This window comes from Chelonia mydas, chromosome 10 (genome assembly GCF_015237465.2).
Source record: "Chelonia mydas isolate rCheMyd1 chromosome 10, rCheMyd1.pri.v2, whole genome shotgun sequence".
NCBI classification, from domain to species: Eukaryota; Metazoa; Chordata; order Testudines; family Cheloniidae; genus Chelonia; species Chelonia mydas.
This window is the reverse complement of record NC_051250.2, coordinates 49,288,582-49,307,381: the sequence shown is the minus strand read 5'-3', so window position 1 is coordinate 49,307,381 and position 18,800 is coordinate 49,288,582. Positions and strand designations below refer to the sequence as shown.

At 42.6% G+C, this 18,800-nt stretch overlaps 2 protein-coding genes across 4 annotated transcripts in view; one reads left to right on the top strand and one right to left on the bottom strand.

The window, feature by feature from the left end:
• The window catches only part of TMEM266 (transmembrane protein 266), a 122,096-nt gene that overhangs the window by 94,708 nt on the left and 8,588 nt on the right, over positions 1-18,800 (top strand). The gene's annotated exons all lie outside the window — the stretch shown is intronic.
• The window catches only part of ETFA (electron transfer flavoprotein subunit alpha), a 71,236-nt gene continuing 70,106 nt past the window's right edge, over positions 17,671-18,800 (bottom strand). Inside the window, exon 15 of the transcript XR_006284286.1 lies at positions 17,671-17,987. The gene's annotated coding sequence lies outside the window, so the exon portion shown is untranslated. The remainder of the gene's footprint in view (positions 17,988-18,800) is intronic.

Genomic DNA, 18,800 nt, shown 5'->3' with positions numbered 1-18,800 from the left:
TGCTTCAAAGTGGCAGATGTTCTATTTGTGAACAAATTCCAGCCAGAGCCAATAAACTGACCCTGGAAGAAAATGACTATGATGCTCTCCTTCATGGTTTTGGTGCTTATACCCAACAAGCACTAAAGTGCAGCAGCCAAGTCAGAATTGGCAAAAATTATTCGCTCAGTGATAAAAGCGTGGAAATCAGGAGGAACATTGGAAAACATTATCAGCCTTGGGACCACCCACATTTCTGTGATTTGAAGCAGGCACAGGGCAATTTTGAATTGATGTCACATCTCACATCTGCTTGTCTGTCTGTGGAGCAACCTGGTCTCAAAATATTTTTATTAATAGTCAAATAGTAATATTTACAGTGAAACACTCTTTATAGGGATTTTTATAGTAACAAATTAAATATGTTGGGCCACATTTGTCCCTGATGTCGTCAGCACCATTACATTAGGGATTTATTTGACCTATTGTGCTAACGAACCCAGTTTTTAAACATGGTCACCTAGGATGAAGCCCCTATTTCTCCAAATCACCATACATATATAAACATACACACATCCCTAATATGAATGTGTCTGATTTTAGTACCCAAATGCGGAATTATGCACCCTCGCTTTGGTACCTAATTTTAAACATAGGGATCCATAGAAACCCTGCATCTTCTGTAGTATTCTGGGAGCTGTATAATATTCTGTGAACATTAACACTGGGTTAGCAAACAGTAAAAACAAAGACGTATTCAGTGTGGGGAAGTGGTGAATAGCTACACACCTGAACTAAATCAGGAGATCTATCTAGTCTTCACTGTTGTACAGGCTGTAGATGTTACCTTTTTCCTGGTGTGAGCATGAATCTGTGAGACTAGCACTCTGACCTATTCACATTAGTATGTCCCATAACCGTGCACTGTATATTGCTAATGAAGGAGGGTAATGCCATGTGTCAGCTTGCTGAAATGGAATAAGTAATATGTTCACCAAAAGTGTAGGTGCCTTTTCATGACATGAGCTGTGAACGTACAATTCACAATGCACAGTTCTTGTTATGGAAACAGGATCTTGTTCACATGGCACCCTCACCATACATTCAAAGGCATAGAACGTGGCATTGTGATTGTTGGACGTGCATCAGGTGTTAAAGGTACCTCTAGCTCTTCTATCCCATTGTGTGTTACAACATGGCCCTGGTTACGAAAAGAGTTCTGTACCAATTTTTGGAAGTCAGTATATTGCTAAAGAGTATTGGTATTTATGAAGCAAGAGTATGAATATAAAGAGATAAATATATTTAATTGACTTCTTCACTAGGAGAACATTTATTGGGGTTCATATACTGCAGCAGCGGCTCATACGATGCATGACATGACTAAACCTACTGCTGTTACTATCATGTCACCTCAATGCTTGTTTTGTGACTGTTTTGCTGACAAGGCAGTGAGGCACTTTAATCTTTGGGACACACCAGTCGCCATGCTTATCTAGCGTGTTGCACATTACCCAGTAGGGATGTGCAAGTGACCAGACACTTAAAGTGAAGCTCACTTTGTGATTATAGTCTCTTCATAGTCAAAATGTAGCTCAAAAAGCTATAGATGACTTGGGTGCAATGCTGTGCTTGGATGAAAGCAGCTATGAAAACTGAGGATGCAAGAACTGGAGCAATATATGCTGTGGGCAAAGTTCTGTTTTTCTTTTACATGTCTAAGCTGCAAAGCTATGGGGCATGAGTACCGGTGGTACAGTGGGCCTCTGACCTATTCTGTTGGCTTAGAGGAAGGCAGGTCAAGGGGACTGTGGAGTACTAGCAGATATATTAGCCGGGGTCCCCTTCTAGCATTCCAGGGACTGGAATCTTACCTAGCTGGTACTTATCTGTACAATATAGGGCAGGGTTTTACTCTGCATCTGGACCTAATAGAAGCATCTGTTCCATAACATTTCTACCACATGAGTATGTAACCCACATAATGATGTTAAAGCTGATGAAAGAAATTAACTAAATTTCAAAAGATTTGGGATAATAGAATCATAGAATCATAAATTGTAGGACTGGAAAAGACCTCAAGAGGTCTTCCAGTCCAGTCCCCTGCACTCAAGGCAGAACTAACTATTATCTAGACCATCCCTGACAGGTGTTTGTCTAACCTACTCTTAAAAATCTCCAATGACAGAGATTCCACAACCTCCGTAGGTTTATTCAAATTTATTCCAGTGCTTAACTACCCTGACAGGAAGTTTTTCCTACTGTCCAACCTAAACCAACCTTGCTGCAATTTAAGCCCATTGCTTGTCCTATCCTGAGAGGTTAAAGAGGACAATTTTTCTCTCTCCTCTGTGTAACAACCTTTTATGTACTTGAAAACTGTTATCATGTCCCCTTTCAGTCTTCTCTTCTCCAGACTATACAAACCCAATTTTTTCAATCTTCCCTCGTAGTCATGTTTTCTAGACCTTTAATCATTTTTTGTTGCTCTTCTCTGGACTTTCTCCAATTCGTCCACATCTTTCCTGAAATGTGGCACCCAGAACTGGACACTATACTCCATTTAAAGCCTAATCAGCTCAGAGTATAGTAGAATAATTATTTCTCATGTCTCACTTATAACACCCATGCTAATACATCCCAGAATGATGTTTCCTTTTTTTGCAACAGTGTTACACTGTTGACTCATATTTAGCTTGTGGTCCAGTATGACCCCCAGATCCCTTTCCGCAGTACTGCTTCCTGGGCAGTCATTTCCCATTTTGTACGTGTGCAACTGATTGTTCCTTCCTAAATGGAGTACTTTGCATTTGTCCTTATTGAATTTCATCCTATTTACTTCAGATCATTTCTCCAGTTTGTCCAGATCATTTTGAATTTTAATCCTATCCTCCAAAGCACAACCCCTTCCAGCTTGGTATCGGCCGCAAACTTTATATGTGTACTTTCTATGCCATTATCTATATCATTGATGAAGATATTGAACAGAACTGGACTCAGAACTGATCCCTGCGGGACCTCACTTGATATGCCTTCCAGCTTGACTGTTAACCACTAATAACTACTCTCTGGGAATGGTTCCAACGAGTTATGCACCCGCCTTATAGTAGCTCCATCTAGGTTGCATTTTCCTAGTTTATTTATGACAAGGTCATGTGAGACAGTGTCAAAAATCTTACTAAAGTCAACATATACCACATCTACTGCTTCCCCCCATCCACAAGGCTTATTACCCTATGAAAGAAAGCTATTGGGTTGAGTTGACATGATTTGTTCTTGAGAAATTCATGCTGACTGTTACTTATCATCTTATTATCTTCTATGTGTTTAATTTCTTAATTATTTGCTCCATTATCTTTCTGGGTACTGAAGTTAAGCTGACTGGTCTGTAATTCCCCAGCTTGTCCTTATTCCCCTTTTCATAGATTGGCACTATATTTGCCCTTTTCCAGTCCTCTGGAATCTCTCCCATCTTCCATGACTTTTTAAAGATAATTGCTAATGGCTCAGATATCTCTGTCAGCTCCTTGAGTATTCTGGGATATATTTCTTCAGGCCCTGGTGACTTGAAGTCATCTAACTTGTCTAAGTGATATAATGTCTTCTGCAGTTTCCACAGTATGCATCCGATGAAGTGAGCTGTAGCTCACGAAAGCTTATGCTCAAATAAATTGGTTAGTCTCTAAGGTGCCACAAGTACTCCTTAACTTGTCTAAGTAATTTTTAACTTGTTCTTTCCCTATTTTAGCCTCTGATCCTACCTCATTTTCACTGGCATTCATTAAGTTAGAAGTCCAATCGCTACTAAACATTTTAGTGAAAACTGAAACAAAAATGTCATTTAGCATTTCTGCCATTTCCACATTTTCTGTAATTGTTTTCCTCCCTCATTGAGTAATGGGCCTACCCTGTCCTTGGTCTTCCTCTTGCTTCTAATGTATTTGTAGAATGTTTTCTTTTTACCCTTTATATCTCTAGCTAGTTTAATCTCATTTTGTGCATTGGCCTTTCTAATTTTGTCCCAACATACTTGTGTTGTTTGTTTATATTCGTCCTTTCTAATTTGACCTAGTTTCCACTTTTTGTGGGACTCTTTTTTTTTGAGTTTCAGATCATTGAAGATCTTCTGGGTTAAGCCAGGGTAGTCTCTTGCCATACTTCCTAGCTTTCCTACACAGTGAGATAGTTTGCTCTTGTGCCCTTAATAATGTTTTTTTGAAAAACTGCCAACTGTTTTTCCCCTTAGACTTGCTTCCCATGGAATCTTTCCTACCAACTCCCAAGTTTGCTAAAGTCTGCCTTCTTGAAATCTATTAACTTTATTGTGACTATATGGACATCAATTGCTTAAACCAGTTCCCATCTCTTTTCTTCTTTCTCCATGTGCTTTTTAGACCCGCTCTGGCATTCTGCCTGATAATTTTTGTGGGATGGTCACTAACTCTAGAAGGGAGAATTGCAATATTGATCCATTTCAATTAGAACCCTTCTTTCAGTCAAATTACACAGAATTCAGTATGCATAGGGTTTAGGCCCAAAAGAGCTCCCAAAATTTGTCAAATAATTCTCTGTTCTTTGCTAAATATTGAATTAGTAACCATGAAACAAGTTAAATATTTTGGCATTTTTGTTTTTGTTCTTTCTTTTTACTAATTTGCAATTATGATCACTCACAATTTACCCATATGTCACCCACACACATCAGTGGGTGGGGAAATTGATGGGGACAGTGGTGAAAGGGGCACAGTCCCAGTGGCAAGGGAGGGAGGCATTCACCAGGGGACAATAAGTAGCTCCTTCCCCTGGGAGTCTCTGGCATCCATTGGCCAGCGGAGGGGAGAGGGGTGCTGATTGACCAGCATTCCCCAGCTTCCAGGATTTAACCCGGCACAGGGACCATGTGGAGCCTCTTTCAGCTCTGTTCCAGCAGCCCATCCTATCTACCAGAACTAGGAATGGGAACCCAGCTTGACAGATGCTGTGGGTCTAGCTAATTGCCTGTTTAGGGGGTCAGAAAGGAATTTTTTCTCCCATGGGCCAGTTGTGGAGGACCATGGAGATTTTTGCCTTCCTCACAGCACCTTCGAGCCATAGTGGGTTAAGTATGAATGTGCATAGTACCTAACTGTTGGTGTTTATACATCGCAACTTGCGGCCATTTTCCAGTACGGTTAAAAGAATAAAATAAATGGTTCCCAGAGGTAGGAGAGCTGGGATTTTGGTGATGGGCCTTGGGCTCATATGATAGGGTCAGACCTTGTAGCCCTCGTGGGCTGAGGTTCCCACCCTGCTGCACCCGCTGTCCCCCTCACGAGTGGAAGGGTGCTGGAGTCAGAGAATGCTGAGTCACTGAGGTAGGCTGAGGAGAGCCTAACCCACATTATGGGTTATATGGTAAGGAGTCCTATAACCCCTGCAGTGGAACCAATTAAATACCTGATATAAGAGAGTATGGGTGATGGGCGTGTAGCACCCCACCCTTATGTTAAAGTTTAATAAAAAGTTGTGGCCTGCCACTTAATTCCATGCCTCGATCGGTCCTCATTTTGCTGCTGTGTCTACATCAATAATTATTTGAGCTTTCAAATTGTATTTAGAAAAAGCAGAGAGTGGATTGTTTGTATGCTGCCCCATAAATGCATTTCCTCCTTTTTGTCAGATTTCAGAGGTTTCCCCAGGAGGATACTTTATAATTTATGCATATGTTCCTTGAGGGTTACATTTGGAACTGAAGAAAGTTTTACATGGTATAAACACAATTGCTGAAATTATAGTGAATTCAAATAGGTTGCAATAGGTCTTATAGATATTAATGCTTGTTACTGAAACCTTGAAAACATACATTTAGCAAATAATAAAAATGATTGCTCCATTACATTTTCTATTCCTGAATATCATACTGTTATGTTAGAATTAAGAGGTCTTGTTGGAAATCTACAATTAATCTCTGATTTCAAGGGAATCAACTGAAAATGTAAAGGAAAGATTTTCATTATGAATCTTATATTGTGTACAAAAGACTCTATGTTAAAATAACATTTCAAGTCTTTGACTTTGTAACAGAAAGTTGGAAACACCATTTCTGAGGTTGCCTGGTGCACTGAATGAAGCAGGGGCCATATGGAAAAATAGTTTGTGATTATGTAATTAAAAACTGCGTCATAAGCATACGCACAAGGGGGCCATATTAAGGTTGCACGCACAAAGGTAAATCTGACATTTACTACCTTTCAAGTGCTAAACTTTGCAAGCTTAAATAACATTATTTTAATGTCGTTTTTGTAGATTTAATTTTCTCCATTATTTTTTAAAAGGAAAGAGGTTAAACCAAATCCTGTTATGCACAAATGTAACAACTCTCCTCCAGTCATGCATCATCAATGATTTGAATCCTGCATCATCAATGATTTGATGAATCATGCATCATCAATGATTTGAATCCTGAACCGTCAATGTTGCTGCACAAATTACTATATTAACTGGCAGCTGGAGAAGGCTGGGTCGGCCACTGGGACCATGTGCCCATCCAGGTGTGTCTGTAGAGAACCCAGCCCATTCCTGCTCCCCTTCCCACCAACTGCTCCCGTGTCTCCCAGGCAGTCCCAGTATAATCTTGCTGCTACTGTTGTTGCTTTGTCAGTTATTGTTTTGGCATGCTGCCAGAAATTTCCTGAGCAGTCAATAGCAGTTTCTAAAGAATAGATCTCAGTGAAATCTGAATGTAATTTCTTGGGACAAAGAAAGGGCATTTCAGTAGCCCAAAGTGCGACAGCAGCTGGGGCATTCTATCTATCTAGCATGGGCAGGGAAATCCCATTAGTCCCAGATCCCTTGTTTTTCCCACACATACCAGTAAGCCTGTCTATATACTAGGGCAGATAATGCACTCACACATACTCTGCATTCTTGCCCCATTTCGCACCCCAAAACTGCACTAATTCTGCTGAATGCAGGGCCTTCCACAGCCCTTACTTTGTCCAACAGCAAGCCCACAGTGTGTTTCTATACATGATTGTGCTACTTTGGCCCAAAGATTGTATTTGCAAACTCCCCTGTGAGTCAACCAGTCTTAGGAATCATTTTATCTACATCTTCTCCCAACTATGCCCCTCTTCATTAAATTCTCTATCTTGTCAGAACCACTTCTGACCAGAGTAGTACATTTGGGTGGTTCATATCATGGCATCTAGGACCTATGAAGAATACATGGGAATGCCTATAGCAGCTGAGGTAGGGAATGGCATGAATAGTACACGACTCTGACAAACCTATTTTTGTGGGCCTCTCAAGATCTTTCCAGGTTTGGAAGGCCCTGAATTCTGTCAAACCAATAGGCTTTAGCTGGCTAAAGAACTTAGTGCATGGGAAAATTGGGTATTCCTGCCAAAGCAAATCTTATTTCCCTTGTTCATAAGGAACAATGGAAACATTCAGTATCAACTACTTTACCATGCGGCGTTACAGAATAAAAAAGCATTCAGACTTCTGCTCATTTCCCTGCATGTGAGTTTTATGGGACAGTGCATAAGTTAAAGCTCCTCGGGGGCAGCTCTAGCTTGCACTGTGGTATTTACACTGGATTTTGTGGAACCATTTTCAGCAGCATTCAATAAAATAAGTCAGGTAACCCTGCATCACATGTTACACACAGCACCTCAGAGACACAAACTTCCTCAAAGACATACAGTGCATACATACACCAGGAGAATACCTTCTGCACTGACAATGCGGGTAACTTTCAGTGTACATTTTCAAACTGGTTTTGTTATTGCACAACTGTTTCTTGCCTTCTTTTGTTTCTAAAGTGAATTAATTCCTGGTGGCATTGAGGAGACTGAAGTGCTCTGTCCATACCATACTATGAAAGTGTTCCAAAATGGCCCTGTCAATATGCCTCATGCTTGTCCCCTCTGAGGTGACAGCCTTGTTCAGCCTCCATAGCAGAATAATTCTTATGCTAAGTCTGTGAATGTAAGGCCTATTGTTTAATTGGCATGTTTTAGTCTCTGCAAGGTAGGCCACTTCCGAGAATTCTGTTGTGGGTAGGAAAAGCTGTGTGGAAAGTGTACTAATGTTGGATAGATATCCAAGCCAGTTTGGCCAAGAGATGCAGGAAACATTTCCTCTTAAACGTGTCCTGAATGTAGACTTTATGTCCTGGAAAGATTTTTACTAGACAAATATGGAGGCTAAAAAGTTGACCTTAACACCTAAACAATGACAATGGAGGGTGAATATCAACAGAAGAGTGCATACTAATAATATGAGCACCAGCGTAAGGAGCTAGGAATTCCAGAGTTCAACTCTGATATTGCCAGTCTCTGTGAATAACGCATTTTCTCCTAATGTAAAATTCGGATAATAATACTTACCTATTTTACAGGAGTGTTGTGAGAATTAACAGGTTGGTTTGTAAAGAGTTGAGGAAGAAAACTGCTATATATAAATGCTAAGTGATGCTGGTAAGTCATTTTTAGGAATCACATGGACATTCTTTGCATAATAGTGAAAGAAATATTCTAGATGTTACCCTCTCTCCTCTCTTCCTCCCAGAAAAAGAGCAGTGATGCAATAGCAAAACTTATTCTCACTGTTCATCTCTAGATTATAAAGGAAGTTTTTCTTGTCAGGTTCTTGACTCACACAATATGTAACTGATCGTGGTTAGAATAACATCTATTTCTTTTCTGTTTAGACTTGCTCCGGCACAAATAATTTTTAAAGCTTGAGATACAAAGTTCCATGTTTCAGGGAATGTCAAGTTCACAGTGCCCCATATAGTCATTAATACTTCCTTCCAAATTTATTATTCTTTAATCTGTCCCATAATATGTGAATTACAGTCCCTGGTGGAAATTCCATATTTTTCTGCATATATCATTGCAGTCTTTGAAATTCTACAATACTGACATAGTTTTTAAATTAATACACAGCCCTAGGCCAGGAGAAGAGAATCCCATCTCTGTTACTTTGCATTGCAGAAGGATTATTTTAGATATTCTTAGACAAATTTCCATTTTTATGAGATTGGCAATGAAGTTTTACCTTTGGGGAAAAGGTAATACTGCTGAAATTTATGAGCATGTTTAGTGAAAACGAACACTTGCTGTACCCATTGGTATCTTCATTTATGTACGTCTTTATCAAAGCAAGTAAAGAAAATGGCATTTAGTGGATATGAAAAATTCCAGTGCTTTACAGGGGCTCCATTAGGATTATTCTCAAGCAGGCAGAAAAGTTAAAGCATTACAGTGGAAATGGATTTTACTAATTGTTGCTGATAATGGTAATTCAGTTATATGAATCAAATGTGGTTTTCAAATAGCCAGTTCCCTTTGGTGCTTGTATGTTTGTTTGTCTTCATCCTTGCTACTTGATGGGAGCTTTCTTTGCAAGGGACAATAGGAAATTACTTACATGGTTTTTTTAAAAGCCAGGAAAGACGTATACACCTTTTGAGCTGACTGTTAGACCTAATATCATCTTGATTGCACGGCATTGACACACTAAAATGCCTTGTTAGACCTCGCTCTGTCCATTCAAGACTGAGAATTTGGCTTTTCTATATGTGTCTGATTTAGAACACACAGTGTTTCATGGATCCACATACAGTGACCACTCACAAGAATGGATAGGGGTCATGCTAATCAGTCCTTAAAACAGAACCTCCATGCATATAGTGTGTAGTTATTGAAATGTCTATTAACAATATAGAGGGGAAGACACTCTTTGCATTTCGAGAAGCAGTGAACATTTAACTATCTGTACAAAGTTAAACCTCCTTGCCTCAAGTCTGTGGCTGCCTTGCAAGTGTGTAGGAGACAGGTGAAGGTATACCGTCAGGGAATTTAAGTTCAAACAAAGATTCTGCAGTCATAGGGTTTGATTTACAGAGCTAATGAGCACCCACAAAGCCAACTGAAATAAAAGAGAACTGCAGACAACGGGTAGCCTGGAGTCCAGTGTAGAAGGAACAGAGGGTAAGGTTTTCAGAAGTGACTTAGAAGCACAGGTCCCACTGAAAATCATTTTAAGAACTGAAATCCAGTGGGACCTTTGCTCCTACGGCACATGGGGTATGTCTGCAATGTGAAGAGAAACCTGGGGTGCTGAGTCTCAGAGCCTGGGTCACTTGATTTGGGCTCATGGGACTTTGGCTGAAAGGCTAGAAATACTAGGGAAGACATGCCTTATGAAGACCCTCTTCCCTCCCCAGGTTTCAGAGCCTGGGCTCCATGTCTACACTGCTGTGTTTTGAGTCTGAAGTGTAGACACACCTTTGGGCACTTTTTAAAACCCCAGCCCTAACAAAAAACCCAGCATTTAGGTCAGTGACTGGTGGTGTTGGCATGACACAGCAAACTCTGGTTTTCTGAATCAAAATATATTTTTGATTTTTAAATTCTTAAAATATTCTTACCACAGATGTCACTGGGCTTCTTGACCTCATTTAGAGCAGACTCCGATAACACATTGATTAAATCAACACACAGTTGATTTATCAGCGAAAACTGGGGCCAAAGTCACCCTCAAAGTCATCTGCTGTCATTTTTAGAGCTTTTTCTGCTACAGCAATATGTGCTGATAAAGGAAAAGACAGTGTGTCTCAGGATTTCCCAAACCAACAACCCTTCTACGTCTCAGATGTATTTTTGATTTTGAATCATACTGATTCTCTTGTCTCCTGTGGCTACTAACATTGACATTTCTGTCAAGATGGATGCAGCAGATCCTCCCAAATTCTCACATGCACAGCCAGTCTCTGCAGGGACCGGATATCCGTGTGAATGGAAAAGCCTTGTGAACACTGCAGCTGTCACTAATGTGAGAATCTGCTATTGCATAGAAAACAGAAGGAAGTCTCCCCTGGAGACTGTTAGCCACCCACCCTTGTCCCATTGACAGGTATGTTCCATGTCACTAGCGTGAAAGAGGGACTTGGTGGAGGCACCAGGGTAGGGACTGTGAAATTCCACTCAGGTCATCTTGTTCAAATCCATTAGGATGAACAGTATAGCACAGAGGAGAGGGCATTGACATGACCCTATTGATGTTTGGCTCTAGGTAACTTCATAATAAATTGATGACAGCAACGTTTGTTTGGAAATGGGGTCAGTTCCAGAGTTTGGGAAAAGGGGCAATTCAGATGGTTAAGATCAGAAAGTTCTGAAGTGCCAAAGGTGAATTGTAAGTAAGTAGGACAGTATAATTTCTAAAGTGCTATCAGCATAGTTCATAGGCTCTCCTGTGTAAGTTTGTTTAGTGCATGGAAGGGGGAATTTTCTGAAGTGTTCAATGTTGGCCCAAATCTGCTCCCACTGAAGTCAGTGGTAAAACTCCTGTTGTCTTCAATGGGCACAGAATTAGATCAACACTAAGCACTTTTGAAAAATCCCACCTGTAATGCCCCCTGAATGCAAGCCCCTCTCCTGAACAGCCTTTTGTCAGAAGGGTCACATTCCTAGTGGTATCATACTCTTCCCTAAAGAAAATGCATGCATGAAAAGATGGGTGTCACACCATGTTCTGCAGATTATACAACTGATTCATCCCAGTGGAAAAATGTTTCATAGCCAAGGATCTGCCACAACGAAAGTTCTGCCCCCAGATACTCATGAAGGGTAGCCTGAGCTCTGTTCACTGAAGTCCTTGTTGACCACAGCTGTTCTTCTGAGTCACAGAATGAGAGGCAGACAGAGGTAGATGGGCCTAAATACTGTTTGTAGGTGAGGCCCAGGACCTTAAACTAGAGAGGCAACGCTTTTAAAGTGTGAAGCACCAATGTGTCATGGGAGAATGAAACATATGAAGCTGCGAAGTCTTTGGGGAAACTCACTTTTGTGGGTTGTCAATGTGATCTCAAAAAGCCATGTTATACCAAAAGCTTTATTTTACATTGTGTATGCACTATGGTACGTATCAGTCTGCTTCCTTACTATATGGCCGTTACTATGACCCTCTCCTCTGTTTGCATGTGAACTCAAGCTGAGGATTGCTGGGAGCACTGCTGGCCAAAGACGGAGTAGCACAATGCTTCTCACAGACCTTAACTCTAAAAATACACAGGTGAGCAGGGAAGCCCCTGTGGAAACTGAGGCTTGGTTATATAACCCTGTGATCCACATGAATTAATTGTCACCTGACAAGCAGTGTGGCTCTGAATGTGGGCATTCTTATTTAAGGAGCCTTTTCTAAGACAAAAACATTAATATGTAGCTCCTACCCCTTCGTTATTCTTCTAGCCCTGAGCTGCTGTCTCATCATTAGCATCATGGCAAGTCCCAAAGGGACATAGATCGAGCACCACACAGATCGATCTTCAGCTAGGTCTTTAAGACAGTCTGGCTGGATGTTCAGTCTGTGTCCATCGTTAGCAATGTTATCCCACTGAACCTTTCAGCACTCGCATGATTGCTGGCTATGTAGTAGCATTCCTTGGTAAACATGCTTCGTAATTTGTTCTTCTTCCATTCGTATAATACGTCTGTACCAAGAAAGCTGCCAAAACTGAACCAGTGCTGATGGAGGTGGTTGCTGGTTTCAGCTACAAATATCCGCACTGGTGATCTTATCCAGCCATTTAATACGGAGGAGCTGATGAAGACAACGAAAATCGAAACCATCAATCCACCACTCTTCAGCCTTCCTCAGCACCCTCCTTTCACTGGCACACAATAAAGTTGGTATAACTGTGATATGGTAGATCCTCAGTGTCGTAGCAATCTTGATGCCACAGAGGCCACTGAAGGGCCCACATCTTTCAAGCATCCTACACCAGTGTCTAGGGTGCTTCCCAAGTTTTTGACAGTTGCCACCTTTTCAATGTCCTGTTTGAACAGGTTAATACTGAGTGGGTTGTAATCTGGAGCTGCATTCTGCTTGATGTTAAAGGCCATGGACTTAGTTTTATCCATATTAATAACCAAACAAATGCGTGCTGCTTTTCCCCCAACCAGATTAGCCATCAGCTGCAACCATTTACTGAACTGAGCCAACAAGACAACTTCCAAGTTGCCAGACAGCTTTCCATTCTGAACTGCTTATTGCCCTCAAAGTCTTCGAGACTGTCATCTGATGAGGAATGGCATTGTTTGTCATCGGTTCTTTTGCTGCCAGCTTAGTGCTGGTGCCTCAGCCCTTCAAACATCAACCATGGATCAGTGAGCCACTGTCTAGTCTCATATTAAAACAATTAGCTATAATGGAACCTGGAATTTTGAATCTGGTTATATTACCCAGAGAGACTGCTAATGTAGATAGTAAAAGATAACCAAAATCATGAGGCAATAATGAAGTTAGGCCATCTCTAATCAGAGCTGATGTACCAATGACAACCCTGTGTTAAAATAATAGGGAGAATTATACTGGAAAAGCACAGAAATCTGCTTTTGGAGCTCCAGTTAAAATATATGCAGTGAGGTTTCTTATCGCTTTGAATTAACTAAAAACTATTTCAAAAGTAATCAGGTTTCAAATTTAACAAGTCCCTGTCCTAATGTGACAAGGAACATACTGAACAGTGGCTCAGCAGCCTTTGTTGCTGTACTTGTGTATTCATTTTCCTTTCTTTATCGTGGTTTTCCTTTCCATAGGTTTCTAAATGTTATTGGTACTCAAGGGGAAAGATACCAGTGATGGAACTGCAAGATCTCATTCTTAAGAAACCTCAGAATAAAGATTATTTCCTAGTGGACAGTGTGTCTGTACAGTGAGAGGTAATAATGTTGTATCACTCCACTCTAAAGACTCATGACCTCACAGAGATTCTGCAGCTGAAGAAAGAATAATTCCACGGTCTAGGAAATTCAACTCCAATAGACAGAAGTCAGCAGAATCAGTGGCAATAAAAGGATGAAATAAAATGCTTTAATAATAAAATATTTCCAAGTAACATGAAGAAACTTTTTTTAGAAAAAAGACTCAAATCATAAAGATGTACAAATGGTATTTATTGCATGCAGAGGTTTTGCAGATTCATACACTGGGATCATTGATGAAACAATTGTTACAGTCACTACGGAGGGATTAGAGGACTAGAAGAGGAATCTGCCTTGATGGACAGAATGGCATTTATGTGTTCCACCAAATTTATGATGTTTTTATAGGTTCAGGAGAGAGAGAGAGAGATTACATTGTCATCTCATGGGTTGGAAGGGACTTTACTCCAAATAGTTTATTATTCCCAGGAAAATTTCAGTTTATGTTCTATATTTTTACAGAAAAAAAAGGCAGACTATTTGGAACTCTTCATCAAAAACTTTCCAGTTGCTGTGTGATAGTTCCTGACCAAGAGCTCCACATTTTTCAAAGGCAAGATTTTGGATAGCAGGCTAAAGTGCTAGCTCCATCCCCCCAGAAGAGAAGGGATGGGCCTGGCTTTATAATGCACACAGCAGCTCAAGCAGCTGACCCACAGAAAATGGTTGACTTTAAATTCAGGGAAGAGGTTATTTCTTTTTTCATAAGAGATAGGGTATTAACCCCAGTGTCCTGGCTAAACTCCAGTTTGGATAATTACCTTCCTTCCTACTGAAATTGCTACTCTAGTCTTAGTTGGAATCAATACTAGTCTTCACTTCCTGTCCTGAATTGTACAGTTCTGCTGTGTATTGTTCCACAACTGCCTCGTTCCATCTAGTAGCCGCATTTCACTGACAAGTGAAGTGATTCCTTGTATCTATTTTTGTCAAGGTCGGCATTAATTTACACCCCAATGCATTGAGCAGTGTGTTGCCGTAGACAGCAGTCTATCCTACCTTCTTCTTTCCAGGGCCTGTCCTTCTTCTTGCTACACACCACAGTTTCCAATCCACTGAGAAATGTGAAATCATCTTCCCTTCCTGAATGTGCAAATAAACTGGGGTTCCTATGGGTAAGAGAGATCCTGATTCCATGGCTTTTATTAACAGCGCTGTTGCTTGCAGTCCAAATCTAAAAATTAAACATGCTCCAGTCCCTGTGTAGAAATGTTTTGATTCCTCTAGGCACATCAAACAAGAAAGGAGAGAAAGGGGGGACTCTAAGCATAACTATTAGAGTCCAGTGTCCGTAACCATGTTTCCAGGGTCACCATCTCCAATGTATGAAAGGAAAATTATATTTTTTCTTGCTTCTCCGATCCATCAGCTTAGGCTGCGGAATGAGATTGGCTTTATGGAAGAGAATGTGGAGACCGCATAACTGTATCTCATAAAGATCCAAGCTATCTGTAAGAAAAGAGAAAATAGTCTTATATCTCCTGGATCCTGGAAATTGTGAGTTCCCCATGGAATGAAATCAAAAGAAATTTCTACCCATGAAGAGGAGATAGAGGAGGAATCTGAAAGGCGAATTGATACTTAAGAGAATCAATATAAAATTTGAGAGACGAGAACTATATAGTATTTTAGATTATACAAACAATCTGCCCTCTCGCAAACGCTGTTCTCTCTTCCTCATATATACTGACATTCTTCCTACAATCCGCTGTTGTTTTAGTTCAGTTGAATGTGCTAAAGGACATTTTTATCTGATTTTAAATCACCATGATCTGCCTTTATGATGCTATAGTGTATTGCATAAATAATATGCTTTTCTTCTTCTTCTTCTAGTAGTGTCCCTATGGGTGCTCCACTGTAGGTGTGTCTGCCTCCCTGCACTGCTGGTCAGAGAACTTTGGTAGCAGTGTCCGTTGGGCCTGCACCTGTGCTGTTTCTCCTCATGCTGCACCATGAGGCTTGCCAGTGCATGCGGGCTAACTGTCCTCAATTCCATCTCAACTACCTCTGGCTAGAGACAGAGCCGTTAGCTGTCGTTAACTCTCTTTTTCAGTTGTTAATGGTTAGCTTTTAGAAACCCTTTAGAAGAAGAAGAAAGAAAGGACTTTGTTCTTGTGGGATGGGGGAGGGGACCCTCCTGGGCAAGGGTATGCCCAGCTCTCTGGGGCTCAAGAAGTGTCGCACTTACAGCGAGGTGATTACGGTCACAGACAAGCACTCCCAATACATTCGCTGCTTCAGTGAGGGCCACATCCCACAAAAGTGTTCTCTCTGCCACCAGCTCTGACCAAGATCCCACAAGGGCAGAGAGCTCCACCAGAAAATCATCTTTTATGGAGGTGGCTCTCCGACCCCAGCCTTCTGGCGGACATGAGTCTTCCCCTCAACCTTCAACTTCGAAGGACAGTGTGTCGAAGAAACAGTCTGGGGACTCCTCTCACAAGTTGAAAAAGAGAGCAGGAAGTCCCCTCAGCAAGCCTAGGGATAGCCAAAAGCGATCACCATCTTGCTTGATATCCTCAGCACCACTGGCACCAAGTTCATCTGGCACCCACTCCTCTCTTCAACGGTCGGTGTCCGGTATCGTTGATAGGCCCACAGACCTTTGGGCACAGGCACGGAATCTTCAGTACAGAGAGACACGGGCAAATGCCCTAAGACACTCCTAGTAAGCGAGTTGTTGTCAGTACCACCAGCAACATTGGCCCATCTGGCACCAGAGAGATCAGTATGGGCAAAGTCTCCATCTCCCCTGGCACCACCACCAACACCAGGATGCTCGGTACGAGCAGAATTCCATCAGCTTGGTGACCTCGCTATGTTGGAAGCTCCTGACTCTCTGCCCCTTGGTACCAAGATCATGGAACAGAGCCATGGCCAACCAAGCAGGATTTCCCCACAATCATGCCATGCCCCTCTGATGTCAAGTGAGGGATTGGACAGTGAGTGGGACCCCTGGCTGCACACCAACAGCCTGCCTAGAAGGCACTGAGCGTCTCCTGGGAGCCCTCCAGGCAAGCCCCCTAGGCTACAGCATTGCAGGTCTCGGAACCTCAAGAAGTGGAGAGCAAGAGGTGGACAGAGGAGGAGGTCATATCCTCGCCTTTGCCGAAATGGTCATGCTGTCGCCACCTTCCATGGTGGATGACTTCTGCTTATTCCAAGAGCTGGCGAAGAGAGTGGTGGACACTCTCCACATACCATTGAAGGGGGTTAAAGATATGCACCACCAGCTTATCAACATCCTCCATGCTTCATCTACCTGCAGGGGTGAAAGTGAGCCAGTACGGGCTGGTACGGCATACCAGCAAGAAGCTGGTACCAGCCCATATGCAGCCAACATTAAAGCACTGCCACGGCAGCACTTTAACGTCCCTGCCCCTTTTGCCTTCCCCATCGGCAGCCTTGCCGGTAGGGTCTGTACTGACGGGGCCGCCGACAGGGGGTGGGGAGGAAGGGGTAGCGTGGATGGGCTGGCTGGGGGAGGCTGACCCCCATCCCCGCCCCTTCTGCCCGAGGCCCCTTCCGCCCGGCCCCTTCCGGGGGCTGGAGCCAGCCCACACACTGGTAAGAATTTATTATTACTTTCACCCCTGTCTACCTCCAAAATCTCCCTCCTGATCAACAAGGCCATCCTAGACCCAGCTAAGTCTGTGTGGCAAACCCCAGCCTCTGTGGCCCAGACGTGCAAGCAGGTGGACAAAAAATATGATGTTCCCACCAGGGAATCAGAGTTCCTATTCACCCACTCACTACTCAGTTCCATTGTGGTGGATGCTGTGAACTCTCGTGGCTGACAGCACCACCTTAGGACAACACGCTATGACAGACACTGGAAGCCCCTTGATCTCTTTGATAGGAAGGCATATTCTTCGGCCACCTTACAGTTTAGAATTGCCAACTACCAGGCGCTCACAGAAAAGTACAACACGAATTACAATAAATTATACGACTTTACTGATAAGCTGCTGGAGAGTTCCCAGGATTCCTTCTAGGCCATCATCCAGCACGGGCAACCGGTAGCAAAAACATCTTTGCAGTCAGCCCTTGACGCTGCCGACACAGCTGCCAGAACCATTTCACAGCTGTTATAATGAGATGGGTGTTGTAGCTCCACCTCTCGAGATTCCTGAAGGAGGTGCAGCCTATGGTGGGGGACTTCCCCTTTGAGGGTGTGAAGCTCTTTGCCGAGAAGACCAACGCCTCTCTCCACTCAAAGGATTCCAGGGCCGCTCTTAGGTCACTGGGAATCTACACATCAGGGCAAAAGAGACATTTTTGCCTTCCATACCAACAGAGGCCTTATTCGTCCTAATTCCCATCACAACGGAACTATGAGCCCCAGAGGAAAAAGGAAAAGTTCTCAAAGCGAAAGCCTTTAGGCTCCCAGTCCTCAACCCAAATGCCTGCCCCTAAACACCACTTTTGATGGGCAGGTTGAGGCACCGCCATACCACTTCCCACTGCTATCTATGACCATGCACCCATTTGGCGACCGTTTGGCAGCATTCTGCAGTGCCTGGGAGCGGATAACCTCAGACAGATGGGTCCTAGAGATTGTCAGATCCTACTATTCCATCCATTTCACCTGTCTACCCCCTCCACAACACCCTTCCCCATCCCTCTTCAGGGACCCTTCTACTACAGCGGGAGATAGGTCGCCTCCTGCAGATAGGAGCCTTCAAACCCATACCTCAGCATCTACCAGGCAAAGACTTCTATTCTCGCTACTTCCTAATATTCAGAAGGAAGTGGAGTTGGAGACCCATCCTGGACCTCAGAGCTCTCAACAAGTTTGTCAAAGCTCAGCAGTTCCAGATGGTCACCTTATCAACGATCATTCCATCACTGAAACAGGGAGACTGGTTTTTGGCCCTCGACCTACAAGATGCCTACTTTCACATTTCAATACTACTGGCTCACAGCCTTCTCCTCGAATTTACCCTGCGGCATGACCATTACCAATACAGAGTCCTTCCCTTGGAACCTTCATTGTCCCCGAGAGTTTCTTCCAAAGTTCTCTCGGTGATGGCCACCCAGATACAATCACAAGGGATAATGATC